At 35.6% G+C, this 9,697-nt stretch overlaps 1 long non-coding RNA gene across 1 annotated transcript; it reads left to right on the top strand.

The window, feature by feature from the left end:
- Positions 1 to 1,033: 1,033 nt before the first annotated feature.
- Positions 1,034 to 7,339, top strand: LOC106624546 (uncharacterized). Its single transcript, XR_001331028.3, has 3 exons — positions 1,034 to 1,310; positions 2,144 to 3,395; positions 6,621 to 7,339. It is a non-coding gene; the product is annotated as an uncharacterized lncRNA (long non-coding RNA).
- The last annotated feature ends 2,358 nt before the right edge of the window (positions 7,340 to 9,697 follow it).

Below are 9,697 nucleotides of genomic sequence, written 5' to 3'. Positions count from 1 at the left end.
TGCAACGTATCTACGACGCAAAACCGAGGGGTTACTGTATGTGTTACCTCATTCATTAGATTCTTGCAGAAAAATATAAGGATATCAATTTATTATTTCACTGCTTTCCGATATAAAAGTATTTTAAAAAAATTTCCAATTGACTACTTTAAAGTATTTTTATAAGGTCTATATGAATGATAACTACCCATCATTCTATGAACGTTCTTACACTGTTATTCTAAAATATTGTACTTCAAATGATTAGTACAGTGAAGGGTATTCCAACAAATTCCAACATCTCTGACAATAAGTAAGATATTACCAGCAAGTAACGACTACCCGAAACTGCAATAATGTGCATATTAAAATGAAAACTAATTTTTACACATTGCAACTCACTAACCCTATGCGTGAGAAGAGAATGAAAGATCACAACTACACAAAAGATTCCGATAGTAAATTTGGCTTTAAGAAACTCATAGAAACTTTAACAGAAATATCTCTGGTAGCGCTCTCTGGTATTTAAAGTATGATTTAACCGATAGTTGACTCGCAGAGTATGTATATACAAATCTGAATTAAGTTTAATTATTAGCCAAGGTAATCAGATGGGCAGCAGGGAAGATATAAAATCCGAAGATTATAATATGCTTTCCATTCGAAGTTAGGCCGATCTGATTAAAAGCATTTTTGCGAACGAATTCCTAATTGTTCTCAACTTCCTTCCAAGGGGCTTTTGAAATGGGAGCGGAGAGAGAGTTTAATAAGAACACCAAAAGAATTAAAAGTTATGCAGAGTTAGTCCCGTTACTATTTTGGATTGTGTTTGACACTAAAATGATTCTTGAATCATCAATTACAATAATAGTTAGTTTCATTTATGACCAGCGTGTCGTAATCTCGTCTCCATAAAAAAAACTAGAATTGGAAATAGTTGATAAAATCGACAGCGAGTAAATTTAGTTAGTACTATAAATAAAAAAATACCAAGTTTTCTTATTTTATTCAGTCAATCAAAAAATCAATTTAAAAGTTTCTTAAATCAAATTGTTTAAGCTAAATTTAGTACGTTTGAACAAAAAGTAAAATTATCCAATATATTACTTAATTATTATTATTATAAAGTCGTGGTAATAAAATAGAAATGTAATAATGTGTTAATAAAATAGGAACTTAGTCCATTCTCAAAAATTTTCAAATTTTGTCTGTTGAGTGCCAACGCCCTCAGTTCATTAATTGATTTGCCGGTTTCATTGAGGGTTGTTCTTCGACAAATTGTTTTCGACCTCCCTCGATTTCTTGCCCTGCGGCTTCCATTCTAATTCGGAGTGAGTAATTTACGTATCACGGATGTTCTGTTGAATTTTGCTTTTCGTATTCTGTTATAATAGAATTGATAATTATCAATATCGACGTGTATATTGCCGTCCGCTGACAGTATGCTACCCCGCTATTCCGCTTGGAGTACACAACGTAGCTTTATAACTATATTTATGAGGGAAGAAGAAACTGCCCACCAACAGATTTTGGTTTTATATATATATTATATAATGGTCATATAATGAGGCAACATTTTCATCGAGAAAAAAAAAACGCTATAAGATATATTCGCACATCTCTTATGTGGGAGTCATGATTGCTAGGCAGCCAGAATATAAAAGTTTTCACTCACAGAATTAGAAATTTCGCCGCAGTCGTACCTTCTAACTTTACTTAGTCCAACCAGATCTACTCTTAGTCTTTCAGGTTCCTTTGTTAATTGGCAAAATTTACCAATTTGGTGATTTGCACATCATCAACAGTTTCTAACCTATATCCAAGTAGTTTCATTATTTCTTACTTCTTAGGGATATTGAAACAGTTATACTTCATTTTAGTGGGTAATTGATCCAAAACAATATATGTTTCTCGATAGTAGAGCTACTAATTCTGCATTTTATACGTATCGAGCTTGCATCGTCATCCTAAAATCTTCTTATATTTCCACAGTGTGTTTTCTCTCGCATAATAATTTTGAGAAATGAACGCTTAGGGGTGGCATTCTTGTCATTTACAAAAAAAAACTGAATAAAACTATTAATATAGCTTTAATTTTTTTCATATTAATCCATACTAAATAATAAGAGGTTCATCCTGTTTGCGTTTCTTTCCTTTCTTATAGTTCGACCATACATTTGCACTCGTTTTCCCTGAGCACGCCATAAATAAGCCAAGATAACCATTTTGCCCACCTTCTGAGAGATTATACATAAGTACATTTATTTTACCTAACACCACATTCATTGACTTATCTCACCAATTAAATCAGAATGGATATCATAACAGTTTATCAACCGCTTCTGCTAAAAATTATAAAATCAGTTAAATGAAAAACAAAACAACAGTTAGAGAGGATATACAGCGAGAGAGAGAGAGCGCATTCGCGGTCACAGAGCACGGGAGCACGATGTAACGTAGCGAAGAGCGAAGTGCTGATATTAATTAACAGCACTGCAAAGGCTAATGTAAGCAACATTGCAGGGATGAGATTGCAATCCGCACTTTACATGCTGTTGAACATTTTATTACTACAACACCAATAAAGCTAACTTTTACGGCTTCAAGCCGCAAACAAAACCAGTTGGCAAACATGAAAATCGTCTTCCAAGCATAGAGAGACAAGTCCTCCATCCGGCATGTGTGCGCGTATGTTGGTGTGCGTATATTTTCGAATGTGCCGAAGTGCAGAGGAACCTTTGCGCAAGCATTCGGTGAGTGTTTGTTCTACGAGAGTGATTTGACACCGTGCGTATTCTTTCAATGCCACATCGCCAAATGCATAGAAGTCCATTAAAATACATAATGCGTATGCAAGTGTGTATGTAGGCATGACACGCGGCACAGTTTGGTGTAAGCAACGACAGCAATGAAAGCGACGTAACCGACCCTCTCCCGTTCGGTGATTGTCAGAAATTACTTGTGGCGGAAATATTTAATGATCCTTTCTGACTTAATTCCTGCAAACTTCTATACGATTTTTCCCCGCACATTACATTCTCCTTTGTCTAGATATTAATTTCGCTTTTGGATTTTAGCGAAAGGACAAAGTATAGATACATATGTATGTATGAATCTCTCACATAAAAAAATATATGTAAATAAGACAAGAGCATAGGAAGCCAGTGCCTCAAGAAGGGACGAAAACTGGCGCAGGGCGGTGCTGGCAGCAGCGAGTGAGCGCTAAAAAGCAGAAATTACGTGAGCAACGACACCAAGTGGCGAAATGCACAAACATATACATATACACATATGTATGTAAGTATATGCTACTTAAAAATATGTTGCGTGCTAGGAAGGGCCGCAATAAATGAGTGAAATTGAATGCAATACACGAAACAATAAAGTGCCGCCGAAATGAGTTTCTTTTTCACTAGGTAAATATGAGTACCGGTGTTAATAGCAATTTACATACACATACGTGTATACATACATACATATATACAGATGCTCATATAAGCTTTTTTTGCCGTTATACTTGATATGCATGGTTATTGTGTTGCTGTGTATTTTATTTATTGTTGTGGGGGTATATTGTACATAAATATATTTATTTACATACTTACGAACACGCATACATATATACATACGTAGCTACATTGTCTATCCTGTAAAACTTTATCATTTGTATTGCAACTTATTTAACTGAGCTAACGACACGCGATGCTGCCGAAATAACCCCAAACTCCAGCATCGGCCAGCGTGTGTGTAAAAGAAATGTGTCTGTGTGTGGCAAAACAGAAAGTAATAGGCGTTGATTGGATTTTGTTGTTGCAGCTTCCCATAACAGTTATGCGAACGAGAGTACATACATGTGGGAATTAATAATAATAGTGTAGTTATGTGGTTTTATATGGAGGAGGAAGTTTGTTAACAATTTAGGCAAAAAAAACTAACTAAACTATTTATGTGATTATTTGTATGTAAGAGTTTACTTGAACTCACTGTGAGACCTGATTAAACGAGTTTATAAAATTATTTTCAGAAAATCAGAATTTAGTAACAAATTACTTGTGGCGGATCAAATATTTGACAGTTTAAATATAAGTTACCTTCGCATGCCTTATAATTTTCTATTACCATTTCTTACTCTTTACAACTCTTCATCAAAATATGAGAAAATTATAGTAAAATAGAAGTGCTGACTTCTTCTCCTTAACACCTAAAACAACAGCTGCTTGTATTATAAAACAAAAAAGTTTCCTTCGGCCAAAAAAGCTTTCATATAAGAACTAAATTTTCATCGTTCAGTTTGTATGACAGCTACTCTCAGAATAGATTATCGAAGTTAGGTTATTTGTTAGGGTTCTAGACTGGTCTAGCCTTCTTTTAGAAATATGTATATAATCGAGAAGGATTTTATTTAAAAAACATTTTGGAATAGAATAGCCTCTTCTAATTAGTATTTGTGGTGCACTATGACCCACACCAGCTTTGGCACTGAATGCCTAGTTGCATACTGCACCGGTGGATATAACCGCAAGATGTATGGCCGCTGCCCTCAAACTCATAGAATCTGGATACTTAGATTTCATTCAAAATACTTGGATTACAAGATCGCTGAGCCAACCCCTTACTGTCGCTTCTCTGCTCACATACCTTCGAGGACGGCATGGAATGGAAAGACTCGCTAAAGAAGAGGGGAGGTGAGCTTTTTTACGGATGGATCAAAGCTTGCGGGGAGGGTGGGTAGAACAGTACACTGTCAGGAACTTTACATTAGCTCTAGATTTACCCACGGTAAATCGTTAGAGGTCTAGGAAACTCTTCTCGCTCTTAGCAAAGTCCACCTTTCAATGGTTGTAGGAGTACTGAGTGCACATTCCCCGCTGGGGATCCATGTAGTAAGATAGAATACCGAATCCTCCTCGAATATTGCGCTTTTGCCAAATCAAGGTAAAAACATCTGGGATCTCATATTTTAGACATCCAGGTGAAATAGTGGAAATAGAAATAAAACATTTAAGCTAATTTGTGATGAGCTCAGTTCGTTTCTGCCGATAGCTAATATCCAACTACAACAATTTTCATCTGGACTCAATTCTCAAAGGACTGTATTCGTACATAATAGTCTAAGTGGGATCCTCCGCCATGCCGAGGAATCAACCATCTAACCCAAGCTAACCAAGCCACTGTGTACTAATAAATATTTTGAAATTTATTCTTATATTCACATATACATATGTGCATACTTACAGCTATTAGATTGATACTATCTAAGCAGGTATGCGTTATACACATACTTGTATATCTAAATTTGTTCATGTATGGTAAATATGTTTGCATATGTGAACCTCACCAAGACTTGTGGTCCACTGCTGCATTGGAATACTCCCGCTGGGTTTTGTAAGCGGAGTTTCCAACTCAATGACGCATTTTTCTTAAATCACATTTTCGTCTTCTTCCTACCAGCCGCGTCCCCCCATCCTCCTGAATGTTTATGCTTTGTTTTATGCCATATTTTGATATGCAAGTATCTTTGTGTTTATTTTTATTTTGAATACTCAGCTTCGTGCTTCGGTGACACGCGACACAATCAGTCGTTGATGCACGTGCACGTGAACAGATCGGACGCAGTGAAATCTGTCCTCATGTACCGCTGGGAAACGCCTTTGTTGCATCTTTGCTTCTACGATGCTTCTGACGCGATAACAGCAAATGCCACATGTTCTGACTTTCACGTGCTGCCACAATGTTCGCGATGTGGCTGTTGCTATTTCCATTTAGTAGCGCTTGCTTTTGGTTACTGTTTGAAAGTATATGTATGTTTGTATGTATTTATGTAGCATTTATTTTTCATCGCCCAATGGCCAGTACCAGAAAGCTCTTTCGGGCTTTGATCTAATCCGTCCTATGCTACAACGCCAACAACAGGAACAAGATTAATAAAATATAGGAAACCAATGCACGAAGTGTACTCTTTCAATTCGGTATGTCAGTATGTGTATACAACTCAGAGACGAGGAATGCCCTTAACCTTCGTTACGCTGCTCACCCGCCTTTTTCACTTTTACGCTTGCCTTCCATTCAAGCTACCCTAACAACCACTGAACCAGCCAACCTCCCTGTGAATCCGTGTAATCCCTCTGCGTGGTGTTTTTACTTCTATGTATGTACGTATGTATATATATCTATACCTAGGATTAGTTTTGCAATTTGCTATTCCTGTTGCTCATTCAAGTGTTTGTCGTTTATGTTGTGTTGGTGTTTCTATTTAATTTGATTTGCAACGGATTCCATCCGTTAATGAATTTAATTTAATGATTGTTGCAAATGTTTGTATTTATCGAATTTTTACTTTTCGAATAGTTAAACGCCATTATTATTAAACTCTATATGGATGATTATTTGGCATTTAGCTTACAAGTGGAAGCCAATTAGCTAATGGGTTTATGTCGACGATAAGGATTTTTAGTTTTATAGCACTTTTTTGGGAGGGCAGGAAAATATTTTATTAAAATCGTGAACTCTTAAGAAAAACTTCTGGAAAAAGAAATAGAAATACAATATTTTTTTTTTAGCTTTAAGCTAAGTTTGCATGTAACCGAACAATTAATATTCTCCTATTTTTTTTCAAACAACCGTTACTTTTTATGCACTAGCTAAGCTTAAAAGACGAAAAACGTTCTAGGCGGTGAAAAAATTTGAAGATGAGGAACTGTAAGCATTACTATATGAAGATTGTTGCTAAACGCAAGAATAGCTCGCAAAATCTCTGGGGGTCCCTCAAGCAACGTTTTAAAATCGTTTAAAAGAAATTGGATGTCATATGAATTGAAGCCGAGAGACATTGAAAGACGATTTTGCACGTCAGAAATCCTGCTTATACGTTACAAAAAAAGTTCGGTCGTCATCGGATTGTGATATAGTCTAAAAAGCAAAACCAACGGCAAATCCGAAAATCCATGACGCCATGGTAATGCTCTGTATTTGGTGCGATCAGAAGGATGTGCTGTATTATGTGCTTATAAAACCGGGTGGAACCAGTAAAAGACCGGTTAAATACTATTTGGAAAACGTCTGCTGGAAAGTTTTGCCTCACGAAGGCCCAGACCTTGCCTCTTCTGACTACCAATTGTTCTGGTCGATGTTGGAATACAGTTCACATCAGAATGGCATTAAGTCGTTGAGTATTAAAAATTGGCTTGATTCATTCTTGATTGCCGAGGCACAGTTCTTTTGGGATGAAATTTACAAATTGCCAGTAAGATGGGAAAATATTATAGCTTCAGATGAGAAAATACTAGAAACAATACTATCGTAAATGTTTTTCTTAATTAAACGTTCAAATTTTGGAAAAAAACCCGCAATATAAATAGTTATAAACCCTATATTCTTTTACTTAATTTTTGTGAGGAAAAAGGTTCGCTAACACACTGTTTAGAATAGCATAATCATACATGTAGTATGATGAAAGCTTACGCAGAGCTAATCAAGGAGAGGGATTTCATTAAAATTGTTGTATTTATCTATCTACGAGCATTTAACAGCATATATAAGTCGCAATATAATTTGGAAGATTATTCATTCCAGCGGTAACTGTCCGACAGAAAGGAACTTAAATCGATAAAAGTACTAATATATTAGGTCAAGTAAAAAGTTCGTTCAGTTTTTATCTAAGACGGTGGCCAAGACCGGATTGACGGCCAGGAAGGTTTTGCTGTGTGTTTGGTGGGATTGACAAGGAATCATCTACTACGAGCTGCTCCCTTATGGCCAAACGCTCAATTCGACCATCTACTGCCAACAACTAGATCCCTTGAATGCAGTTTTTTGAGGGACGCAGCCTTCTACGAGAGGGGTATAATGAAGTTGGTATCTCGTTGTCAACAAGTTTACGAACAAAACGGCATATATTCGACTTAAATCGCACAAATGTACACAAAGTTATCATCTTTTGAAAAATCAATAAAAAACCAAAAGAACTTTTTACTTGACCTAATATATACGGGTACTACTATTTACACAGATTTGTTAAAATGAATTTTTGGATTAACTTCGAATTCAAACCAATCGTTCCCAGTATACGATACAACCATTTGATTATAATTTATACCCAGTAGTGGAGGTAAAAGAACAATCCGTCTTCGTTAGAGAGGGTTATAAATATTTCAAAACTTAATGTTAATGTCAGGAGCCTAAATATCAGTGATGCTAGTGGAAATCATTATGAGGACAGCCTAATACTGCTACCACCGCCCTGTGTTGAAAAATTTAAATGGATGGAACCCACGTGAACGTCAAAGAAACTGAAACTTTAACTAAAGTAGCATATCCGATAAAAACCACAACAACATTAGAAAATTATGGTTGAGACGAACGAAATAAACATGATACGGACCTGAACAAAATTTTAGAGAAAATGGCTGTCTTCGCCAAGCGTTACTCTCCAGTGAATCGAACAAACTATAATAGATGCTCGAACGAACGGACAGCACTTGTGGTAAAACCCATGTCTTCTGACGTATTCGCAATATTGTAATGATTCTTTCTTAGTGAAAAAAATATTTTTTTCATGTTAAAATTTTATTTGTCATTTGAATCATTCACAATAGTAAAAGTGAACTAAAATATACAAAACAAAACTTGGCAGCATTGAAGATAGAAGCTATACCACTTTAATGATTGGCCGTAAGCCTCGCGTATGAATGTGCTTAGCAGTTATTTTGTAACTTTTTATTGTGCAAACGAATAAAAAAACTACAATACTTATTAAAAATTTAATTTATACTTTGATGATTTGCGAAGTTTTCACACGAAATGGTATCATTTCTAACGAGCTTTTATTCGGTTTATCTTGGTAATGATGCTGATATGAAGCACATCTTGACAGAAAGTAGATATACGAGGGCGATCCCATAAAAACTTAGCTTACTGTTTAGTTTTCAAGTTTCCATAGTCTCCTCTAAGCTCGACTTACTTGACTAGCGATTATCCAACCTCTTGAAACCGTCTGAAAATACGTTTTCTGGAGATCTGCAATGTAGGCCTCCATAGCGGTTATAAATATATATTTTAAAATTTGGAGCCAAAATTCGTTCAAGTTGGCCGTGGAAGCGACCTACCCCAAACTACTAAAAGTGCTTTAATTGTCATAATCCTTCTATTTGCGGCCACTCCCACATTTAAGTTACATTATATATCCCAGCAACTACTCAACCATATAGAACCAAATTTGGTACGTATTACGGTTTAAAAATAGGACTACAACCACGTCAACTTATAATATATCATTCCATCAATTTCTTTCACTTTATAATAATCTATCATATACAAGTATGTACATATATAAAAATTACGTGTCACGCCTTGTCCTTGACCTGTTCATTAAAATAGTGGTGTTGTCGTTAGGAGTCGATAAATTAATAAATTATTAGACAGTTGCGATAAGTTAGTGTATTTAAGGGATTTAATAATTTTCGGATGAAAGTTTTTTGAAATTCCAGTGATCTTTCCTTTTAGTGAGTAGAAGAAGATATTGTTCTTTCAGAGAATCGAAGCTATACTGAGATACAGCAATGATAAAACGAAGCATCGGATTATACGATATGTAAAAAACAAGCGCTAAGCATCCTTAAAAAATATAAAAAGTTATTTAAATTTGTCGAACTACTCTTACAAATTGTAGGACGCTATTTGAAAACAATTTGAATATAAGCAGTCCTCGGAACGTAAACTT

Source organism: Bactrocera oleae, chromosome 5 (genome assembly GCF_042242935.1).
Source record: "Bactrocera oleae isolate idBacOlea1 chromosome 5, idBacOlea1, whole genome shotgun sequence".
Taxonomy (NCBI): Eukaryota; Metazoa; Arthropoda; class Insecta; order Diptera; family Tephritidae; genus Bactrocera; species Bactrocera oleae.
The sequence above is the reverse complement of the archived record's forward strand: the minus strand, read 5'-3'. Positions and strand labels throughout refer to the sequence as shown.